At 41.3% G+C, this 21711-nt stretch overlaps 1 long non-coding RNA gene across 1 annotated transcript in view; it reads right to left on the reverse strand.

Annotated features, from left to right (window-relative positions):
* Window positions 1-5053: 5053 nt before the first annotated feature.
* Window positions 5054-21711, reverse strand: part of LOC138718608 (uncharacterized) — a 63647-nt gene continuing 46989 nt past the window's right edge. Inside the window, exons 5-6 of the long non-coding RNA XR_011337118.1 lie at window positions 8364-8427; window positions 5054-7317 (exon numbers count right to left, since the gene is read on the reverse strand). This is a non-coding gene — a long non-coding RNA (uncharacterized lncRNA). The remainder of the gene's footprint in view (window positions 7318-8363; window positions 8428-21711) is intronic.

The following is a 21711-nucleotide window of genomic DNA, read 5'->3' on the forward strand; positions in this document are numbered from 1 at the left end:
TGTTACTGTGTGGTAATAACACGTGTTTTAGAGAATTAGTTTTAAACACCTATGTAATTCTGGAAAGGGAAAGTAATGTCCCCATGATGAGTTTGATTTCACTCCCTTTGTCACAAACTCCTCCTTTATAAATGAGTTATCAAGAAAGAAATAGAAAAAAAAATTAAAATGAAGTGTAATACAATCCTTTCTCTCCTCCATCCTTAGAATCTGAAACAAAAAAAAATCATTTAAGGAAAGCTGTCAAGGTAAAAAAGCACTGTCATTTGCATTCATCTGGGAAGATAGGCATTTCTGTACTAAAACTACAGGGATCAGAGAAAATAATTGATTTTTCTTCTTTCATTTTCAGGGTTTTTAGTTTTATGCATCTGTCTTCATTATGTATATGATGTGATTTCATGTTTCATATCCATATTGGAAATTTGGCACTGATCCTGCTAAGTTGTATCTTTTATATCTTTCATGACTTTCTTGAAACAATAGAAGCTCAGCATTACTGACAAAAGGACGTTTATTTAGGAGCAGAACATTGCATATGTCCTGAAAATCTTGGTATTGATTCAAAGTGGGAAAGGAATGTGTCTGCATTAAGCAGATTTAGGAGGCTGGGACTGCATTCTGTAATCTGTTTTCCTAGTCAGAAGTTGGTTAGTATATTTTACTTTAGCATTTTAAACTATTTAACTTTTTGCCTTTGGTTAAGATAATGAAATACTAGACAGTGGCAACTGAAATGTCAGGAAGACTGAAAATAAGCGCTGTATATCATTGTTTCTTCCTATATGGAATTTAATAATATTTTACATTAATATTTACATTTGGATTTTTCCTTTTTTTTCATTATACTACTATCAGAACATGAATTCTAACACAGCTTTTGAAATTTAATATCAAATCTAATATCCTAGTAACACAACTGCTGAATCTAGTAACTTGTAATTTTCCATTTGGCTTTGAACAAACTTTACTTACTGCTTTTGGATTTTTCCCTTTTAATTTTCCTCAGGCTTTCTGATGTTTTGAATGGTTGTTACTGAAGCTTTTTTGTACTTGATCAATTCAGCGTTATGCCTCTCTTTTGGGAATCTGATTATTGATGGTCCTTTCTTGCTGAGCTATCAGGTAACTTGACACCAGCTATATGGTGGGACTGTCCCAACGTATCACTTTAGGATGTAAATCTCTAGTGACACTTCAGTGACTCAAAGGAGAGAGGGGATTAATCTGGCTTCAGTCTGGCCTGAGGTTTAGCAATTACTGCAGACCTGCCTTAGGTAAAACATAAGGGCTATGTCACTGAAATGCTTAAAACATTTCAATTCTTTTTTTCATCTTTCTACAGAAAATGTATTTCTTTCATATTTCTAGGGGATTTCTCTTCCAAATTAATTATTGTTCTATTACGTCTTTTATAAATATTGTTAATGTTTTCACTGCATCACAAATTAACAAGGCTTGTATATGTTTTAATATTGCTGTATTGCTGGAAACTACAGTAAATAGCCAGGCTGTCTCTCATACTGGTATGGTTTATGTTTATTAGAAGAAAACTCTTTGTGGTAGATCCTCATACTATTAAGCACTGATTAATTTGAATGGAATTAGTCTTTGTCCATTTGTCACTTTTTATGTTAATTAGTACCTTGAGGCCTCATCTGTGATGGCCACATTTGAACTAATCAATCTATAAACTGATTGCAAGAGGGACTCCTTTCCTCTGTGAATGCCTCGGGTGGAGAGACCAGACATGGTGGGAGGGGTGGCAGGGGGTGACCTGATGTACCCAAAGCAGCTCGCTGCCTCCAACAGGGACAGACCCTACCTCCTCCTCTTTACCTCAAACATCATTCTCTTTCCCGTTGTTTTCCAAATAGTAGTTTTCCAAATGCAGCAGGGCTGTAAGCAAGGAACCAGGTGTCTGGGTGACTCGAGATATCCAGTCTGCCTTCAACATGTTCACTTTGCCAAAATCGTGTAAATATTATTTCTGCAGAGGATTTCTAAAGATCTCACGTTATAGTCAACATTTTTAATACTAAGTCAACTCTCCTTTAGGCCTTCTAGATGTTGTCCACAGTCCTGGAATCCTGTTTTTTTATCTTAAATTTTTTCCCTTGAAAAATTCATTTAATTGTGTTATTCTTTACTAGGTTGTAGTTCTGGGGGCTTTATTCACTATTCAGAATTGGAGCAGAGTGAAAGCTACAAGTATCTGCATCCAAACATCTGAACTCTAGTGTGCTACTTTTGTCACTTTTTGTCATTATTTTGCTTGGTAATGAATACAGATTTTCAAGGGCAAAGAGGTAAAATTAGGCCATGAAACACAGAGGAGAGATTGCGCTACATGAAAGAGAAAAGGAGAAAAGAAATCACTAAGCCCTGGATTTGTGAAAACTGCTCTCAATGTATGTGGAAACAGTAACAAAATCTGGTATAAAATAGAGCTGACAGAAAAGTGATTTTCTTTTTCCAGGTGGCCATGTGCATTTCTCTATACAGATTTGTCATGTATTTATCTGGTACCACCAGAATTCTTAACACTCTCAGTTCACTTGTGAGACTAAACAGTTCCTTCACTAGACAATGCTGTACTTTTTGTAAGAATCACATCATTCTCATTAATTTTAATGAGCATTTAATGCATCTCAAATGTGTTATTTTTACATCCTGAAATTTGTGACTGTTGAAGGATTAGAAGAGCGCTGCATTGTAGACCTGGCTGTTCCTGGCTAAGTGATGGAGCAGCACTGTGTAAGGTATATCTGTATTCCTTTGGAGTGAAGAATTAAAGGTTTGGCACATCTGTGCCCTGACACAGATTAATGAAACATACAATTTTAAGGCAGTCACAAGGCTTTTATAATAGTGTCAGAAATTCATAGAGAAACAAAGAAACTCAGGTTGTTGGAAGAGTATCATTGTCCTGTCAAAGCATCCAGTTCCACTGATGTTCTCTTTCCTTTATGCGATATTTGTCTGTCTTTAGTTATTTATTTAGTTTTAAGAGAAACGAACAACTTTCTTTTATCTCATGTTGGTCTTCTTCCAGGTAGTTGACCACTTAATCAAAGAAAGCCAGCTCCTTAAATTATACAGCTGGAATTGGTACCTTTATATTCGGTTATATCATCTTGATTAAATTTTGTTTTTATGTGTTTTCATTGGCAGAAGTTTCTGCAAATAGAACAAAGACCTTTTGATTTTTACCTCTTGCTGGATCAGGACATGCTGTTCTCCCTTTGCATTTGACATCCTTCCTATTCTTGATCAAACTCTAGTCAACCAAATTAGGAGCAGTAACAAGCCAGTGAAAACCTAAATCCAATCGGCAATGCAGATATGCAAAGAAGGGAGTAATATCTATGGGGAGGAGGAAATCTTCCCTTATTGCCATTTACAGCTTAGGTCAGGCTGAGTAATTACTACTGCAGTGTCATTTAATACTGTTTTATTAACACTGACTTACGTCTGAGAAAGGAGTTTGGGGATCGAGGAGGACATACATTTTCTGTGAAATACTGTCCCATTTAAGGAAATTAAATAGTAACGTGTAGTTTAATTGCAACAACATAAAAGAGTAAAGATGGACTAGCATTTGAGCACGGTGTAACTATCTAGTTTGTGGGGTTTTGTCTTGTGACCGTGCTAATTAAGTTGTCCAGCACTTGGGTTGCATGTCCTTGCTTTTCTGGCATTCTTTACTAGCCTACATACTTTGCAAGTTCAAAGTTGTTGAGGCAGATAGGGAAAAAATTTCTCTAATGTTTTGCTGCCACTGAGGTCCTTCTCTACCAGTGGAGCCCCCTGTGAAAGGCCTCTGTAATAAAAGCCCAGACTTGCAGCTTGTGACCATAGTTTCCAGCATGGTCAGAACTCTCTAAAGCACATGTTGAGTCTTGTATGCAGGCAGCTATGTTGCTGATAAAGCAGAGTATATTAAATAATTCCAAAGCAGTGAAACGTGACGGTTTTTTTTTGTATGTGAATTTTCATTTTCCACTAATGATAATGTATCACTAGCATTATGTTTTTCTCAAGGTGGTAATGTTTCCCAGCTACTACAGCCTGCATATCTCTGTAGTTGCCAAAATTCAAGGCTGAGTTTAAAGAGTTGATTGTTCACAGGGGATTTCAAGGTTATGTTTTTTGGGGTAATTGAGAAGTATGGATTGCCCCTCTTTCATTTTCCTGTGGATGTTCTGATAAGCAATATACTGTTGTTTGCAAGGCTGACACTCAGATGCAGATGAGTACGGATAAAGAGGATTCTCCCTGCACTGAAAGCAGCAGTCACAGGCAAAGATTATAAAGAATCAATAGGCTGAATTACTGTTGCAGAAAACATTTGTTGAATAGTTTCAGTTAGTAAGCAGTTTTGTGAGAATCAAAGTTGCTTGGCATTTGAGCACTGATTATATTAATTCAACCAGGCCTAAGTGGCTACCCCTAAGTCCAGAGTATTTTTCCGTATGTCTAAAACGCGGTGTCTTCTCTAACCCAAACTGCAATGTGGTTTCTGGGTCTGAAGGAAATTTCTAGGACTTGTGTGCTTTCTTACTGCAGAGAAAGAAGAACATCATCTCCATGGCAAAGTGAGAAGTTCTAAGGTCCATGCTGCTGCTACAAGAAATAGTGGGCTGTGCTTTACAATGGATTGCTGCCAGGAGCAAGATTCACGTGTGTCCCCATCAGTGGGGGGATTAATATTGTTCCATCAGAGTTCAGTTTAGGCAAAGCAATAGAGTTTGTCACCTTCAGGAGCGAGAGTTCTTGACGGGGCAATAAATAACTCTTTCTTCTTTCAAGGGAAAGGGGTCTTCTATTTGAGGCTATATGTACAGGGCTAAGAAAGAAATCTATTCCCATTTCTGGTGTGTAACTGTGAATATTAAACAGTGTGTACTTATCAACAACCAATTGGTCTTCAGTCAATCAAAAGAGAAGATGCAGAAAATCAGAGGATAATCATTCATATAGAAACCCATCAAAAAAAACAACCTTCTCTAATGAAGTGGCAGGAAAAACATGAAAAGGAGAGATGCTTCTATCATTTGTAGTAGTCATAGCTGTTTGCAATTGCTTTGATGTTATGCAGTATAGCTGCAAACATACCGAGAAAGCTTGGTGCAAAGCATACTTGCAGCCATCAGTCTGTAACTTGCAACTGATATAGGATGTTATCGGAGAGAAGGATATATAGTTTCTGCTCTTTTGTTCTGTTTGCATGCATATGTGTGAGAAGTTAAGTATTTTTGAGCCTTAGGGAGAAATGGCTGCATCACAGTCAATGGGAGCTAAATCCTGGCTTTATTGAAATTAGTGGTTAAATCCAGCATGTAGGAAGTTTGTTTTTTTTTTAAAACAGATCAGAAATCCAGTTTGAGATTTCTTATTACTAGCCTTGTGCATATATAATTCTTCTATATGAATTATCTTCATATTATGTCAAAAGTGAGAGAGTTTTGGGATAGTTTCCCCCCAGAGCTCTGTCAGAATTTTTCATCAGCTGAATTTCATCGTTGTCACATTTTTCATCCAGGATTTTTCTTCACTGGAGTATGATAATTATGCTGACTGGCTAGGTGACTATTTCCATGGGGAACTAATCTAAGAGCACTGTTATTCTTCTCACTTGCGACTGCAGTGTATTTTGAACTTGTAATGGAAATGTTGGTGCATTAAACTAGTACCTCTGTGGATGTGCAAAAAGATGAGAAGCTGGACCAAGACATTAACTTTTCCCCTATTATTTGGAGTTCAGATTAATGAGTAAATTGGAGCAGTGCTTTGGTGCTTGGGCTACAGGATATCATATTGGAAATGACCTTGTAACATCCTGCCTTCCTGAGCTTGGATGGTGTTAAAGCAATACGGACTTGAAGGAGAAAAGGCAGTTATTTCACTGCCTGGGACTGGAGTTACCAAATGTTTGCCAGGTTTGACTTCTGGAAGAAAGATACTGCCATCCTGACTGACCTTTTAATGACATTGTACAGTTTGGGAAGCAGAATTGTGAACATTATTAGGAAATAACACTGTTGTTCTTGAAGAAAATAAGAGATGATTTCAACATGAACTTTTTCTTGAAGTTTCTCCCCTTCTGAGCTTACTGCCCTTATCATTCTGACTTAGTGATTTTGTTCCTCCATATTTTGAACTCCTTTATGACTCTTCTTTTTCACTCAGCCATCTTATTTCTAGCAAGTATTAAGGACCACTAATTATTAGAGGCAGGCATTACCATAAAACAATAGTAAAATTAATTGTAAGAAAACATGAAGTAATTCAATTAAACATAATAGCCTTAGGGTGGATGAGCACTAAAGTGTTAGTGGATGCGCAGTGATTCATCTGTCTACTTTCAACAGCTACCATTCAAATTAAATTTAAATGCTGTAAACAAAAGTCTTCTGTGGTGTGCTTGGAACTGTAATACAGCTGCAAAGGTCCAGAGGAAAATGCTGCATTGCAGTTCTCCTGTTTCGCAGCAAATCTCTGCTGGCATGTAACATGCAGAGGAGGAGCTTCAAAACACGCAGGCTGTTTTCAGCTTCCTTATGCAGATCAGCTGTCTCTATCATCCACATTATGAAAACATCTTCAACTTCCTTCAGGGATGGAGGGGAGAGAGAGCATAAGGGAGAAATGAGGGAAAAGAAAAAAGAGGTCAGACGACTTACACACTGATTTCCCCTGGTATTACTGTTCCAGTGTCTTTCAAAGTAGAGTGGTTTTGCCTTTGTACAGATCCAACAGATTTTGACATCCACGTTGTTTAAGTTCAACTACTGCTTATCACTGGGATTTAGTATTAGACCTTGTGGCAGCGTTTTGGGTGAGTCTGAAAGGGATATTCTGTAATGCTTTAGCTAACAAGCAGCCCTTACTTTACTGAAAGCTGTGATTCATGACTCATTGCTGACACTAGGGAAAGTGAAGACCTTCCAAATAACCTTGAAACAGAGCTGATTGGCAGCTTCTTACATGCTTTTAAATATAGGAGAATGGGTGTAAAGAAAGGAGGAGGGTTTTAAGACTCCCAGGTTTACAGGATTTATATTTAGTAACTTGCCTCTCAAAGAAAACTCTCCGGTTGTCTGTAGTTTCTTAAAATTGTTTAAGAAAAGAACAAAAAGGAAATGCTGCAGATAGATAGTACCAGACTGAGAGGAGTGCAGTCCTTGAATGGTCTAGGAGAACAAGTTTGTGTAAATGGGATGATTTAGTGCTGTGTCATCTCTGAATAATGGGGAAAGGTTCTGTGACTCTGAGTGGGACCAGCAAAATGTCAGGGAGGAGAACACTGGGAACCTGCAGGACAAGATGTAATATGAGAAATCCCAAGGTCCCACCCCACCTAGCAGACATTAAGCAGATTATCCCTTGCAGCAAGAGCAGAATGAAAATGAAAACAGGAGAACTGCAACAAACCTTTTTGCTATTGATATATGGAGTATTAATGGGGAATATTCTGTTGTTTTCTAGAAAGCTCAGATATCCTAAAAAGATACACAGAGGTCATCCTCCCTGCATTTCAGCAAAGCAGGGAGTGCAAAATGGAAACCTTTTTTTTTGAAAACAGGAAATAGGAATGGAAAGCTTTTTACAAAAAAACCCACAACAAACCCACAAAATAAACAACCCCAAACCAAAATACAAACCCAGCAATATGCTGCTACTCTTTCCCAGCTATATAATTTAAATCTTCTCCTATATCTTTCTCTCAACCAAAATAATCACAGAATCACTAGGTTGGAAAAGACCCACTGGATCATCGAGTCCAACCATTCCTATCAGCCACACAGAATCACAGAAATCATAATTTCTCACATGTAAGTAGAATTAGGAAGCCTATCCATCCTGATAAAGGTGATTTTCTTCTATAAAGAAAAAAAAATCATCAGAAAAGAGTTTCTAAGGGTTGGGGAAGTAGTTTGCATGTAGAGCTTTTGTTCTTGTCTGTTTTGCAACCCAGGCCTTTTGCAGGCCCATGCGAGTTCAACTCTTGCATTTGAAGCCTAATGCTGAATCCATTACAGGGCTCTGGTGAGCCTGCAATGAATTCTAGTCATTCCTGGGAGGATGCTCATGGTTCAGTTAACAAGGTTGAAGTTGCCTGGCCTCAGGCTACCTCTCCTGTTTTTTGGGGGGGAAATAGTACAAAGGTTGAAATAATTATTTTTCCTTTGCCTGACTCTTAACTTTTCATCAGGGATGCATCATTTTTGCTACACTATTAAAATATTTACAGGATTGTTGGGAAACAGAAGAACCATTCAGACAAAATATTCATAATCTTCTCCCATAGATTCTGCATCCAAAACTGCTTCAAACAGTGCATTAATTAATTAAAGTACATTTCCTATTGTTTTTTAAAGTGTCTGTAGTAGCTGGAATGCATCTGATCTTGAAGAGCTAGATCTGAAAAAAACCCTCAACCGTGCAATTATGCAATATAGGTATTGTTTTAAAATTAAAAATAGAGAAAGATACTGCACTTCAGCACTCTTGAGAATCAGTCTGAGTGCTATAATTTGGATACCCAGAATAGACAATGGCTCTTCCTGTTTAAGATAAATGAAGATCTTGGGTCCTTCAAGCTTTTTGCATTAACATGTAGAAATAGTTGGGACAGGATAAGAATTGTAAAGAATATACATTGAATACTTTCATGTGGAAAATCTGGTCTGGCAAGCATACTATGTTTGATAATCAAATGCAGGAAGCAGGAAATATGGTTAATAGCTTACTAGTGTTCAGGAAAGCCACGCAGGAAAAAAAAAGATGTGTATTGTTCCCAGAGGTGATGAATGTCTTTTGCTTGAGCAATTTGTTTGCTGTAAATGTAAATGCAGGTCAGCTGAAACTATTTGTAAGTTTGTGATAAACTTGTTGAATTCATTTAACAAAAAAACCCCAAAACACATACACACAAAAACCCCTCAGAAACAATTTGGAAAAGTTTTTTACCTTGTTCAATAGTTTTACATTTCCCAAGAAATGCTTGACTATTTTGGCATCATTCAAAACAACTAATTTTTCCATTTGAAATCTAGCCAGGAAGGCAAATTATTTTCACATTGCTTTTATTGATCCCTATCTGGTAGCACCTGATCTTTGCCAGGAAAAAGGACTGAGAAGATTGTAAATTCTCCAGTCTTCATTTTACAGCAGAAGTCAACCTGTTTCTTGAGACTTAATTGTTTTCACACTCAAAGGCATTGGATTCCTGAATTGTCAATAGCAAGAATAAAGTAATTTTCATTAATTAATTTTAATGCAAATTTTAAATATACTAAGTTTTGAAAATATATCCCTTTAAGACAACTTTACCTGTTGAGAAAGATTATTTCTTGCCAAGCAAATATCTCTTCAGTATTTTTCAGATGGACAGATAAATCCAGTTCACGGTGATTAGTTTGCTAATGTTTTGCAAAGACTCTCTATATTGTCTTACACCGAAGGTGCAGCAGGCAGGACAGAAGAGTAGTACAATGGGGAATAACATCAGAGCTTGGAACAGAAACTGTCTATATGAAGCGATTTGCACCTTGAAGCTTTATTTTCTGAGAAAGTGTGGGTCTTAGAGTGTTGCATCTTAAAGCCATGGAAATGACAGAATCAAAATTAAAAAGAGAAGGAATAGGTATGGTAACTAGACCGAATGCTTTTGTAAGCTGCTATAGAAAAACTACCAAGATCATCTTACCTGGTAAGTGGTTTTGTAGACAGATAATGCTTTTTAGAAGATCTAGAGTTGAGAAATCTTAACTCACTACATCTGTTCTCCTAAAACCACTCTCAGTTGGCTGTTCGCAGTTGCTATGGGAAGCTTAAGAAAACCAGGTACTCTGTCTTCTAGTGAATTGACAATTTGCCTTTGAAAGGTTTTCCACATTCATATTTGTATTTAAACATACCAAAACTGCATTTTGCTACTTTTTACAGTCTACTCCACATTGCAATTTTTGTTGTCAATTGTGTAATTACTACCAGTGCTGGAGTCTTTGATAAAACAAACAGGTCGATACGAACCCACAGCTTGGCTCCTTCTGGGCACAAATAACGCTTGAAAAGCATCTGAGTTGAAGGAGGAGTTTCAGTTGTAGTCAACCTTCACCAGAAGCTCCCTATGCAGAAGTAAATGCTGAAATTTCCTGGAAAAGTTGGTGTCTGTGAGACTGATTCAAATTAAGTGTTCTTTAAACACCTACCTTCCTTAGGCCCAATCCCATAATAATCAGCAATAATAATCTTGAAAACAAGAGCACAAGAGGGATCTCAGGAATGCAGAGCTAGAAACAATACACAACACTGCCTCGCTTAGCAAACTCTTTCCAGAAACACACATAGCTGAAAGGTCAAGTGGTTTAGAAGTCCACCAGTTATACACCTTTGTGAAAGAAAATGAGTTTGATTTACTCAGTAGAAATATATTCATGGAGTAAGCAAAAGAAAAAGGAAAGAAATGCCAGCCTATCCTACTTCTGTTGTGGACAGGTGGTAACAATGGCTTTGTGTCAACATGGCACAACCACAGAATGGATTGACCAGTCTGCAAGCTTATAATGCAAAGCCCCTAAATATCTGACACAGATGAAAAATGCTTAAAACGTATTTTAAAAGTAATGCTTGAATAAAGTAGGCAGTGTTTAAAACAGACTACATTTTGCATTGTGTATCTGCAAAGTATTGTGGTCTTTGGAAGTAACTTCTCACTCAGATAAATTTATTAGCGATAGAGCTTTTCTCCAGTATTAGGTAAATAAAAATAAATGTCTTAAATGTTGGCTAAGGGACTGAGATTAATATACTTGTGTTTCCATTAGTGTAGCTAGCTCTGTACTGGTCACTGTGGAATATTAAATATTGGAAATCAATAGAGTAGGTGTATATGTATAGTGCACTTTAAGAGTAATTACTAATACCTAACTCCTCTGTATGTCTACATTCACTTTAGCAAATAATTCTGGTTTTAATGTTGATAAATGTATAGTATGAACCAGCTGGCTTAATTAAAACTGTTGGGATGGAAAAGCTCAATGCTGTGTGATATTTTCTTCAAGCTAATAGCAGGTTCTCTGTCACCAGGCAAAGCAAGGCAAGGGATATGTCAACTTTTCAAGGACCTGAAAAATCTGCTGTGAGTCCAAAACTTCCTGCAGCCATAAAAGAAAGCAGGGACTGCAAGGGACTGTGGGGATCAGGCCAGGGCTGGGAAGGTGACAGGCCCTCCCTCCACCTGCTGCTTCCTGTCTACCAGGAAAGCTGCCTAGTCCTTCTCTAGGCAAATGTGCTCTGAGTCATTTAGGAAGGATGCTGCATAGAGAAATTGTGTTGCAGTTTTCTACAAGGATAATGCAAGCTGAATAATGAAAAGTTCAATTTGTGCTGCCCTGCAGAGGAATTTTGAGACAGTCCTGATGTGCCCTTGTTCTCGTGTCTGTTCCCTGTTGTCCCAGCATGAGGGTACTTCACAAGAACTAATAAATTTTCCCTTCCAGGAAGGTATTTTTAGGGAGCTGAGATACATCAGGATGTACCAAAATGTAGTGCAGTGAGTTTCACTGATTTCAAACTTAGACACACTCAAGCTGATTTGGAGTCACTGTTGCAAGTCTTCACTTTGACCTTAAGCACCCATGAAAACTGTGACAGAGTCAGGAACCGAATCTTGAGCTCCCTAAATGTATAAAGATACAGGCAAACCCACACTGCTGAAGTACCTGTTGTCAAAACGTGCATGCCCAATATTCATGTGATTTTTTTGCTGAGTGAGACAATTTTGGATGGGAAAAAATTACGTTATCGAGCTGATTTTGTTGTCACATTTCCAAAATGAAATATTTCAATGTTTCCCTGAAAATTCCCTCTAATTTCTTCATGTGAAAATGTATTTCAGTTTAGTTTTAACAAAACCTATCCAGTACAAGCTCAATGAGCTATTTCCCTTATGCATTAAATGAAAAACATTGAACTTAATAATGGTCAGCATTTTGGACAACTTACAGATGAGAAAAGCACTACCAATTGTTTTCTTTCTTTTCCGTTGATAATGTTTTTCCAGCTTATGTTTTAAAATTATTCCCTACTTGCTATGTTTCAGACTAATGTAAACCTTTATTAAATTATGCAATTCAATCACTTTGTTTTGCATTAGATCTGACACAGTTTCTGTAAGTTTGGTATGAAGTACTTTTGTATTCAATCTGTGTAGTCTTTCATTGTGCCAGAATATAATGTAGAACAAAATGGACTTCTACCAGGTTCCCTAAGGCTACTGTCTTAGAATTTATGTGTCTGTTGACTTTCAATATTACTGTAAATAACATAATAATAACAAAAAAAACCCAGAAGCTTGTAGCCATAGTTATACTGAAGGAAAATAGTTCCCTTACTTTAGATTAAAAATTTATTTAAAAGAATTCCCTGAAGTGGTAGTGGAAGAAAGAGGAGGTGCATGGGATTTGGGAAGAGGGGAGTGCTAGCAAAATGAGGTATCACAGACAGGATGATGTCCAAAGGCTTTTGCATGCCTGTGCTGATCTTGTTCTGAGTACGCTCCGAAACAAGTAATGTTCCAGTCTGATGGATTTAATTCTCCTTCTGGCATTGTCGTTTCAACAGGGACACAAGGTGTGGTATCATTTTTGCAAATGGGTCCTCAACATCCCATTTCCCCACACCAAGATGACGATTTCCTTCCACAGGAAGGACGCGCCAGAAGTATACGACACTGACAAAAAATTCTGCCATAATTTGTTTTGCTGAACATTATGAATCTTTAAAACGGTTTTTAGAAAAAAACCCAAACCAAAGCGAAGGTTGTCCTTAGAAATAAGACATAAACAGTTATTCTAAATATTCATAGCCAGTGGATCTGTCATCCCTACAGAACCTCTTTGGAAACTACTTTGTCCTGGATCTCTGTAGAGGTTTCCAGCTCAATCCCCCTGTACTTTTACTTAAGAGAAAAAAAATTAACTGCTTTGCCAGAGATTTTCATGGAATCATAGAATGGTTTGGGTTGGAAGGGACCTTAAAGATCATCCAACTCCAACCCTCCTGCCATAGGCAGGGACACCCACCAGGCCAGGCTGCTCAGGGCCCCATCCAACCTGGCCATGAACACTTCCAGGGAGGGGGCAGCCACAACTTCCCTGGGCAACCTGTGTCAGTGTCTCACCACCCTCATCATGAATAATTTCTTCCTAATTTCTAATCTAAATCTTCCTCCTTCCAATTAAAAGCCATTCCCTCTCCTCCTGTCACTACATGTCCTTGTAAGAAGTCCCTCCCCAGCTTTCTTGTAAGTTCCCTTCAGGTACTGAAAGGCTGTTATAAGGTTTCCCCAGAGCCTTCTCCAGACTGAACAGCCCCAACTCTCTCAGTCTGTCCTCATAGCAGAGGTGCTCCAGCCCTCTGATCATTTTCATGGCCCTCCTCTGGACCTGTTCCAACCGTTCCATATCCTTCTTACATCGGGGATTCCAGAACCAGACATGATACTCCAGGTGGTGTCTCAGGAGAGTTGAGTGGGGAGGGGGTGAGAATCATCTCCCTCAACCCGCTGGCCGCACTTCTTTTGATGCAGCTCAGGATACGGTTGGCCTTCTGAGCTACAAGCACACATGGCTGGCTCATGTCAAGCTTCTCATCAACGAGCACCCCCAGGTCCTTTTCTGCAGGGCTGCTTTCAATGATTTCACCCTCCAGCCTGCGTTGAAACTGCAGATTACCGTGACCCAGTTGTAGGACCTTGCACTCAGTCTTGTAAGCCTCATGAGGTTCATGCAGGCCCACTTCTCCAACTTGTCCAGGTCCCTCTGGAGGACATCCCATCCTTCTGGTATGACAACTCTATCACTCAGCTTGATGTCATTTGCAAACTTGCTGAGAGTGCATCCGATCTCGCTGTCTATACCATTGATGAAAATATGGAACAGCACTGGTCCCAGTACAGATCCCTGAGAGACACTGCTTGTCACAGATCTCTGTCTGGACATCGAGCCATTGGCCACTACACTCTGAATGTGGATCACAGAATCACTAGGTTGGAAAAGACCTCCAGGATCATTGACTCCAACCGTTCCTATCTACCACTAAACCATGTCCCTGAACATCCAACCAATTTCTTATCCAGCAAATAGTCCACCTATCAAATCCATGTCTCTCCAATTTAGAGAAAAGGATGTTGGGAATCATGTCAAAGCGTTTACAGAAGTCCAGCTAGATTACATCAACTGATTTTCCCATGTCCACTGATGTGGTCACCCCATCATAGAAAGCCCCTAGGTTGGTCAGGCAGGACTTGCCCTTGGTGAAGCCAAGCTGGCTGTCTCAAATCACCTCCCTGTCTCCAATTGGTTTAGGAAGGAAGAATATGAAGCATCAGGATGTACCCTATCGCTAAACAAGGCCTCTCACATCTCCTTTCTTCCTGAACAATCACTGAAGTCTTTAAACAAAAGAGTACAGTAGTGTGGTATTTTATGGCGTTATTCTCAACAGCCACAAGAGGGGGTTTGAAGAACATGATCTGCTTTGCTCTTTGAGCCTAAGCCTTTCCTTCTGCGAGCGATGTGTTAGTTGTGCTATGAAACCAGTCATTGCCTGAAATGACTGAAATTTTCAGTCATTTTGAAAAATGACTCCTTGACTCACTCATTTGCTAAAATGACTAAAAGTTTCACGCATTCTTTGAAAAGGCTGATGTGCTGGATATTCTGCTAGACTATTTGACTCTTTGCTTCACACAGTAACAAGCTTATTGCGAAAAGGAGCATTATTGGATAAGAATCTGTAGCTTGTTCTGCAATGACTGCTGGAGATGACTGGATTTTGAAAGCAGCTTCAGCAAACAACTTTACAAAAACTATGAGAAGTGCCCAAAGTACATGATACCAAGGGCAGAATACTGTACAACTATTGCCAAAATCAAAAAAGCAACACAAAATCCCAAATCAAAGTCAGGACTTGATACTATCCTCTTGAAGAGTAAGTTTAGAAGAACATTCCTTTTTTTTTGTTTTGTTTTCTCATAATAATTTTTGTCTTATTTGGCTATGCAATTGCCAATTCTTTTAGATGTTCTCCACTGCTCGTAGGTGTGAAATACTGTGGTGTGGTGAAAACGAGAAGCTAATCGAGAAACGTTGAAGCAAAGAAGCATTTCCAATATACCATGTGAGCATTGAAGACAGATATGATAATATCTGAAAAGTGCATGTGGCCGCATATTCATGTTATAAAGCATGTAACATCTAAATATGCAAACACGACAAGACAGGCTATTGAACTGTTCAGATCTTTCTGTCTTGGGTGCTAGAAGAAGATAAAGAGGGCCTTCACTGATGGCATCAGTGTGAAACAGACCATGAGCAATGAATGTTCATGATGGGGGTGAGCTGACCTTATTAATATGCCAGTTTGGTCTCAAGGCAATTTCAAGGGGATAATGGTGTACCAAGATCACCTCACCAAATTTTGTGTTCTCTGAACCCTTGCCTCAGAGGGAGCATCAGAAGTGGCTTTTCAGCTCTTGGATATTTTTACCCCTATTGTGTTGCAAAGTGACAAAGAAACTGAATTTGCTGCTGAGGTCATGCAAGAATCAAAGCTTCTGTGGCCTCTGCTTAGCTTCATGCACGGAAAAGCAAGATATCATTAAAGCCAGAGCTCTCTCAAAGGGGTATTAAGCAAATGCTTTTAACATGGATGGCAGACAATAATTCATGGGACAAGACTGTGGGGTTCACTTTGTCCAGTTCTCAAAAACACCCCTGGTCAATCTGGAACAAACTGCATACCGTATGCAGCTTGGTTTGGTATGAGTCCCAAATGTGGGCTTAGCTCAACCTCTTCCATCAGGGATCATCAACCACCTCTGCAGTCAGCACAATGTGTTTTCAGTGCTCGGCACTCTTTTTAATGACTTTGCTGCATCAACATATCCAGAAAACACTCTGCCCCCCATGTCTGAGATAGTGGTAGGAAGAAAAACGAACTACTGCTAAAGCAAAAGTTAGACCTGCTCCTCTATCTCAAGCTCTGTCAGAGAAGATTCATCCAGATCCACAAAATTCTTCACCCACTGATCCCTTTGAGATGCTTCACTTCTAGGGCACCATCTGCCCCACATGCTGTCCTTGTAGGCAGAGCTCTTGGTAGAGTGTAGTCTTCAAATGGGTGAATACACTGAGAAGCTGAATAGATGCAAGACTGGTATCACAGTCACTTCGGTTACAAAGATAAGTTCAGTTCTGGCATGTAGTGTATACGACTGGATGATTTCAGAAATAAATGCAAAAGTCTGTATGGCTTTAAAAGTAAATAAATGATAAAAATAATAGTAAATGATGTCTATGGAGCACGGCGAAGAGGAGCGTGGCAAAGAGGTGCAGGGAAGTTTGAGCGGCATTTCAAGCAGCAATTCGAGTGGGCAGGGTGAGAAGGCAGGGCGCAGAGAGGACCTAGAGACTAGACAGAAGACACCGAGGACCATGGTGGCCACCCGGCAGAAGATTAAAGCCGCTCCGTGTGCTGCAGCAGGCAGGATGGATGCTGCCACTCAGACAGAGCCACAGTGGGTGCATGCAGCTACCCAGACCATGGGCTGCAGGCAGTGCCCCCTCCCACACCAGCTCGTGCCTCTGTTACTGGCTCCACTTGTGAAAGCTGTTCTTGAGTGGGGGAACTCCATTGTATGGTGGAGGAGTTAAGGGAGGAGGTAAAGAGGCTGAGGACCATCAGGGAGTGTGAGAGGGAGATAGGCCAGTGGAGTAGTGCCCTCTCACTAACTCAGCAGCCTGCTGGAGCTGGTGTGTCCAAACACCATCCACCTGCAGACTGCAAGGTTGGGGCTACAAGAGATGGGGAATGGCAGCAAGTTCCTGCCAGATGAAAGAAACCTGCTCCCCTCACCCAGACACCAAAACCCCAGATCCCCCTGGTGAACAAGTACCAGGTGCTGCAGGTGGAATCCAACCCTGAGGATGAGGATGATGGCTCCCACAGCCTAGAATCCTTCCCTAGGCCGCACCATCCTCAGAAAAAGATAAAAACATCCTCCATTAAGAAGAAGAGGAGGGTGGTTGTTGTAGGGGACTCCCTCCTAAAACGAATGGGGGGACCCATTTGCAGACCAGACCCGCTCCACAGAGAGGTCTGCTGCTTGCCGGAGGCATCAGTGAAGGAGGTAGCTAGAAAACTTCCTTCCCTGGTCCACGAGACAGACTACTATCCTCTGATAGTAGTCCAAACTGGTAACAATGATCTAGTAAACAAAAAGACCAAAACCATCAAGAATGACTTCAGGGCCATTGGGAAAATGATGGAGGGCTCTGGGGCACAAATAGTATTCTGCTCCATCCCAAGGCTAAATAGAGAGGAGCGGGAAGTCATGAAGAAGAATTCAATTAATGCCTGGCTCCGAGCCTGGTGTGAGGAGAGGGGCTTTGGCTTCTTTGATCATGGGGTGGCTCACGCACCCCCAGGCTTTCTTGCTAAGGATGGGACAGGTGTGTCTCTTAGGGGGAATAAAGCCCTTGCTAAAAACCTAGCTAAGCTCATAAATCGAGCTTTAAACTAGATGTGAAGAGGGAGGGGGTTGAGCCCAGGCTAGACAGGAATGAGCCTGGACATGGGGCACTGGTGATTCGTAGAGGATGTGCTGGTGTGGACCACCAGTACCTCACCACACAGAAAGTGGGGGAGAACACACCTCGGGGTGCTAAGGGAGATACGGGCACTCTGGAGATAGCTACTCCAGTTACCAGGCAATTGGGAATGAACTCTGTTCCCTCTAAGAGGGCTGAAGGCTCGGCAGCCCAGCTGAAGTGCATTTACACCAATGCATGCAGCATGGGGAATAAGAAGGAAGAGCTGGAAGCTGTCATAGGGCAAGGAGCCTATGATGTCGTTGCCATCATGGAAACGTGGTGGGACGACTCATATAACTGGAGTGCAGCTATGGTGGGGTACAAACTCTTCAGGCGGGATAGGAAGGGTAGGAGAGGAGGTGGGGTAGCCCTCTTTGTAAGGGAGGACTTGGACTGCGTTGAGATGGATTGTGGCGATGAGGAGATTGAGTGCCTGTGGGTTAAAATCAGAGGAGCCCACCAGAAGGTAGATTTTGTGATGGGAGTCTGTTACAGACCACCCAGCCAAGGAGAAGCAGCTGATGAGCTCTTCTATAAACAGCTGGGGTTAATCTCTAGATCAATGCCTCTTGTTCTTGTGGGAGACTTCAATCTTCCTGATATCTGCTGGAAGTACAATAGAGCAGAAAGGAAGCAGTCTAGGAGGTTCCTGGAGCGCATGGAAGACAACTTCCTTGCACAGCTGGTGAATGAACCAACAAGGGAGGGTGCCCTCCTGGACCTGCTCTTTGTGAACAGAGAAGGCCTTTTGGGGGATGTGGCAGTAGGTGGACGCCTAGGACAAAGTGATCATGAGATGATAGGGTTTTCTGTTCTAGGTGAAGTGAAGAGGGTGGTTAGTAGGACAGTAGCATTAAATTTCCAGAGGGCAGACTTTGAACTCTTCAGAAGGCTGGTTGGCGAAGTCTCATGGGAGACAGTACTTAAGGGCAAGGGAGCCCAGGAGGGCTGGGAGCTCTTCAAAAAGGAAATCCTAGCAGCTCAGGAGAAAGCCATCCCCATGTTCCGGAAAAAAAGCTGGCAGGGGAGAAAACCAGCTTGGTTGAACAGAGAGATCTTGAGTGGTATCAAGAAGAAGAGAAACGTTTATGGGCTCTGGAAGAGGGGACAGGCCTCTTGGGTGGACTACAGGAGGGAAGTGAGATTGTGTAGAGAAAAAATCAGAAGGGCTAAGGCTCAACTAGAAATCAAATTGGCAAAGTCTGTGAAAGATAACAAAAAATCCTTCTATAAATATATAAATAATAAAAGGAGGACTAGGGAGACCATACAGTCCCTATTGGACGCAGAAAGAACAGTGACAGGGGATGAGGAAAAGGCTGAGGTACTTAATGCCTTCTTTGCCTCAGTCTTTAGTTGTAAGGAGAGTCGTTCCATCTGTGTACAAACCCAGGAGCTAGAGGAGCATAATGAGGCTCCCATGATCCAAGAGGAGGTGGTCAGAGCCTTGCTAGCCCGACCAGACACCCACAAGTCTATGGGGCCGGATGGGATTCATCCAAGGGTATTGAAGGAGCTGGCGGATGTGCTGGCCAAACCCCTTTCCATCATCTTCCAACAGTCCTGGAAGAGTGGGGAAGTCCCACTGGACTGGAGGCTGGCTGATGTTGTGCCCATCTACAGGAAGGGTTGCAGGGAGGATCCAGGGAACTACAGGCCTGTCAGTCTGACCTCAGTGCCAGGGAAAGTCATGGAACAGGTGATCTTGAGTGCTATCATGAAGCACATGCAAGAGAACCGGGTGATCAGGCCCAGTCAACATGGGTTCACAAAAGGCAGGTCTTGCCAAACTAACCTGATCACCTTCTATGACAAAGTGACTTGGCCGCTGGATGAGGGAAAGGCTGTGGATGTGGTCTTCCTGGACTTCAGTAAAGCCTTTGACACAGTTTCTCACAGCATTCTGCTTCGGAAACTGTCAGCCTCTGACCTGGACAGGCGCACACTCTCCTGGGTGGAAAAATGGTTGGATGGCCGGGCCCAGAGAGCGGTGGTAAATGGTGTGAAATCCAGCTGGAGGCCAGTGACAAGTGGGGTTCCCCAGGGCTCAGTGCTGGGTCCAGCCCTGTTCAATGTCTTTATCAATGACCTGGATGAAGGCATCGAGTGCACCCTTAGCAAGTTTGTGGACGACACTAAGCTGGGTGGAGGTGTGGATCTGCTGGAGGGTAGGGAGGCTCTGCAAAGGGATCTGAACAGGCTGGACCGCTGGGCTGAGTCCAATGGCATGAGGTTTAACAAGGCCAAATGCCGGGTCCTGCACTTGGGGCACAACAACCCTGTGCAGTGCTACAGACTAGGAGAAGACTGTCTAGAAAGCTGCCTGGAGGAGAGGGACCTGGGTGTATTGGTTGACAGCCGACTGAATATGAGCCAGCAGTGTGCCCAGGTGGCCAAGAAGGCCAATGGCATCTTGGCTTGTATCAGAAACGGTGTGACCAGCAGGTCCAGGGAGGTTATCCACCCTCTGTACTCGGCACTGGTGAGACCGCTCCTCGAATCTTGTGTTCAGTTCTGGGCCCCTCACCACAAGAAGGTTGTTGAGGCTCTGGAGTGTGTCCAGAGAAGAGCAATGAAGCTGGTGAAGGGGCTGGAGAACAGGTATTATGAGGAACGGCTGAGAGAGCTGGGGTTGTTTAGCCTGGAGAAGAGGAGGCTGAAGGGAGACCTCATTGCTCTCTATAACTCCCTGAAAGGAGGTTGTAGAGAGGAGGGTGCTGGCCTCTTCTCCCAAGTGACAGGGGACAGGACAAGAGGGAATGGCCTCAAGCTCTGCCAGGGGAGGTTTAGGCTGGACATTAGGGAAAAAGTTTTTCACAGAAAGGGTCATTGGGCACTGGAACAGGCTGCCCAGGGAGGTGGTTGAGTCACCTTCCCTGGAGGTGTTTAAGGGATGAGTGGGCGAGGTGCTGAGGGACATGGTTTAGTGTTTGATAGGAATGGTTGGACTCGATGATCCAGTGGGTCTCTTCCAACCTGCTTATTCTATGATTCTATGATTCTATTTAAGTTAATTCAAGCAACAATGAATCAGACATTTTACCTGGTGTCTCCCTACTAGTTTTACTAACTTCATTAAGGTGTGAAACCTTCTCTTATTTCATGGAATGACTGAATAAAACAGCCATTTTGTGAAATAGCTGAAAATTTTAATAATTTCTTGAAATGACTGGTTTCAAAATATAAGTGTAACATGTACAACTCTGGAGTCACCCTTTGTGTTCTCAGTAACATGCCCTTCCTAGGAAGGCACGGGGAACAGTAATATTACCCAGAGCTTCATTTTATGGTGTACTGAGAGAGGAGAAGAAAAAAGGAAAAGAGGCATGTGTTTTAAAACCATTAAGACTTTTAATGCTTAAATAAAAATTGTTCTCTAACCATACAATATAGTATATCCTAAATTGGAATAAAATACACAGCCTCCTTTGCAACATATATTTAACAATAAGTTGCCTTTCTGGAAGGCACTGTGTGATTTCACTGCAGTGACAGAGCTCGGAATAAAATAAATTGTCCAAATTAGGAACAGCTTTTTTCATGTGGTCCTACATCTTCTGAAAGAATAGCTTTGATGCCCGTTTTTGCTGTGCACTCCATCATAGGAGTGTAAATAGTTCCTGCATCTCCAGCTTCATCCCCTAGAATCCCACCTGGTTTTCTTGAAGCGTCTCATGGGTCAAATGAGAATCTCATAGCTGCAGCTTGTTCAACCTTTTCATTAACATCCCTGTTCCATGCCATTTACCTTTCTTCTGCACATTTTCTTTAGTTCTTTTGCTTTTGTAATAAATAACAATTCTGTAATTAAGAATACTGGCAGCTCATAGCCCCATTTTTTTCTGGCTCTGTTTTAGAAAACTTAGTTGCTACCTTTTAAATTTCCAGGTTAGAGCAGCAGGGCACAGGAGTGCAGTTCAACAAAGCCATTGTAGTGATGCTGATGCATAAGTTGCCTGGCATGGGATACCACAGAGCAACAAAGGTTCATTATTTCATTTGTATTTGACACATGACCTTGAAAAATGTAAATGTTACATCTATG

Source organism: Phaenicophaeus curvirostris, chromosome 3 (genome assembly GCF_032191515.1).
Source record: "Phaenicophaeus curvirostris isolate KB17595 chromosome 3, BPBGC_Pcur_1.0, whole genome shotgun sequence".
NCBI classification, from domain to species: Eukaryota; Metazoa; Chordata; class Aves; order Cuculiformes; family Cuculidae; genus Phaenicophaeus; species Phaenicophaeus curvirostris.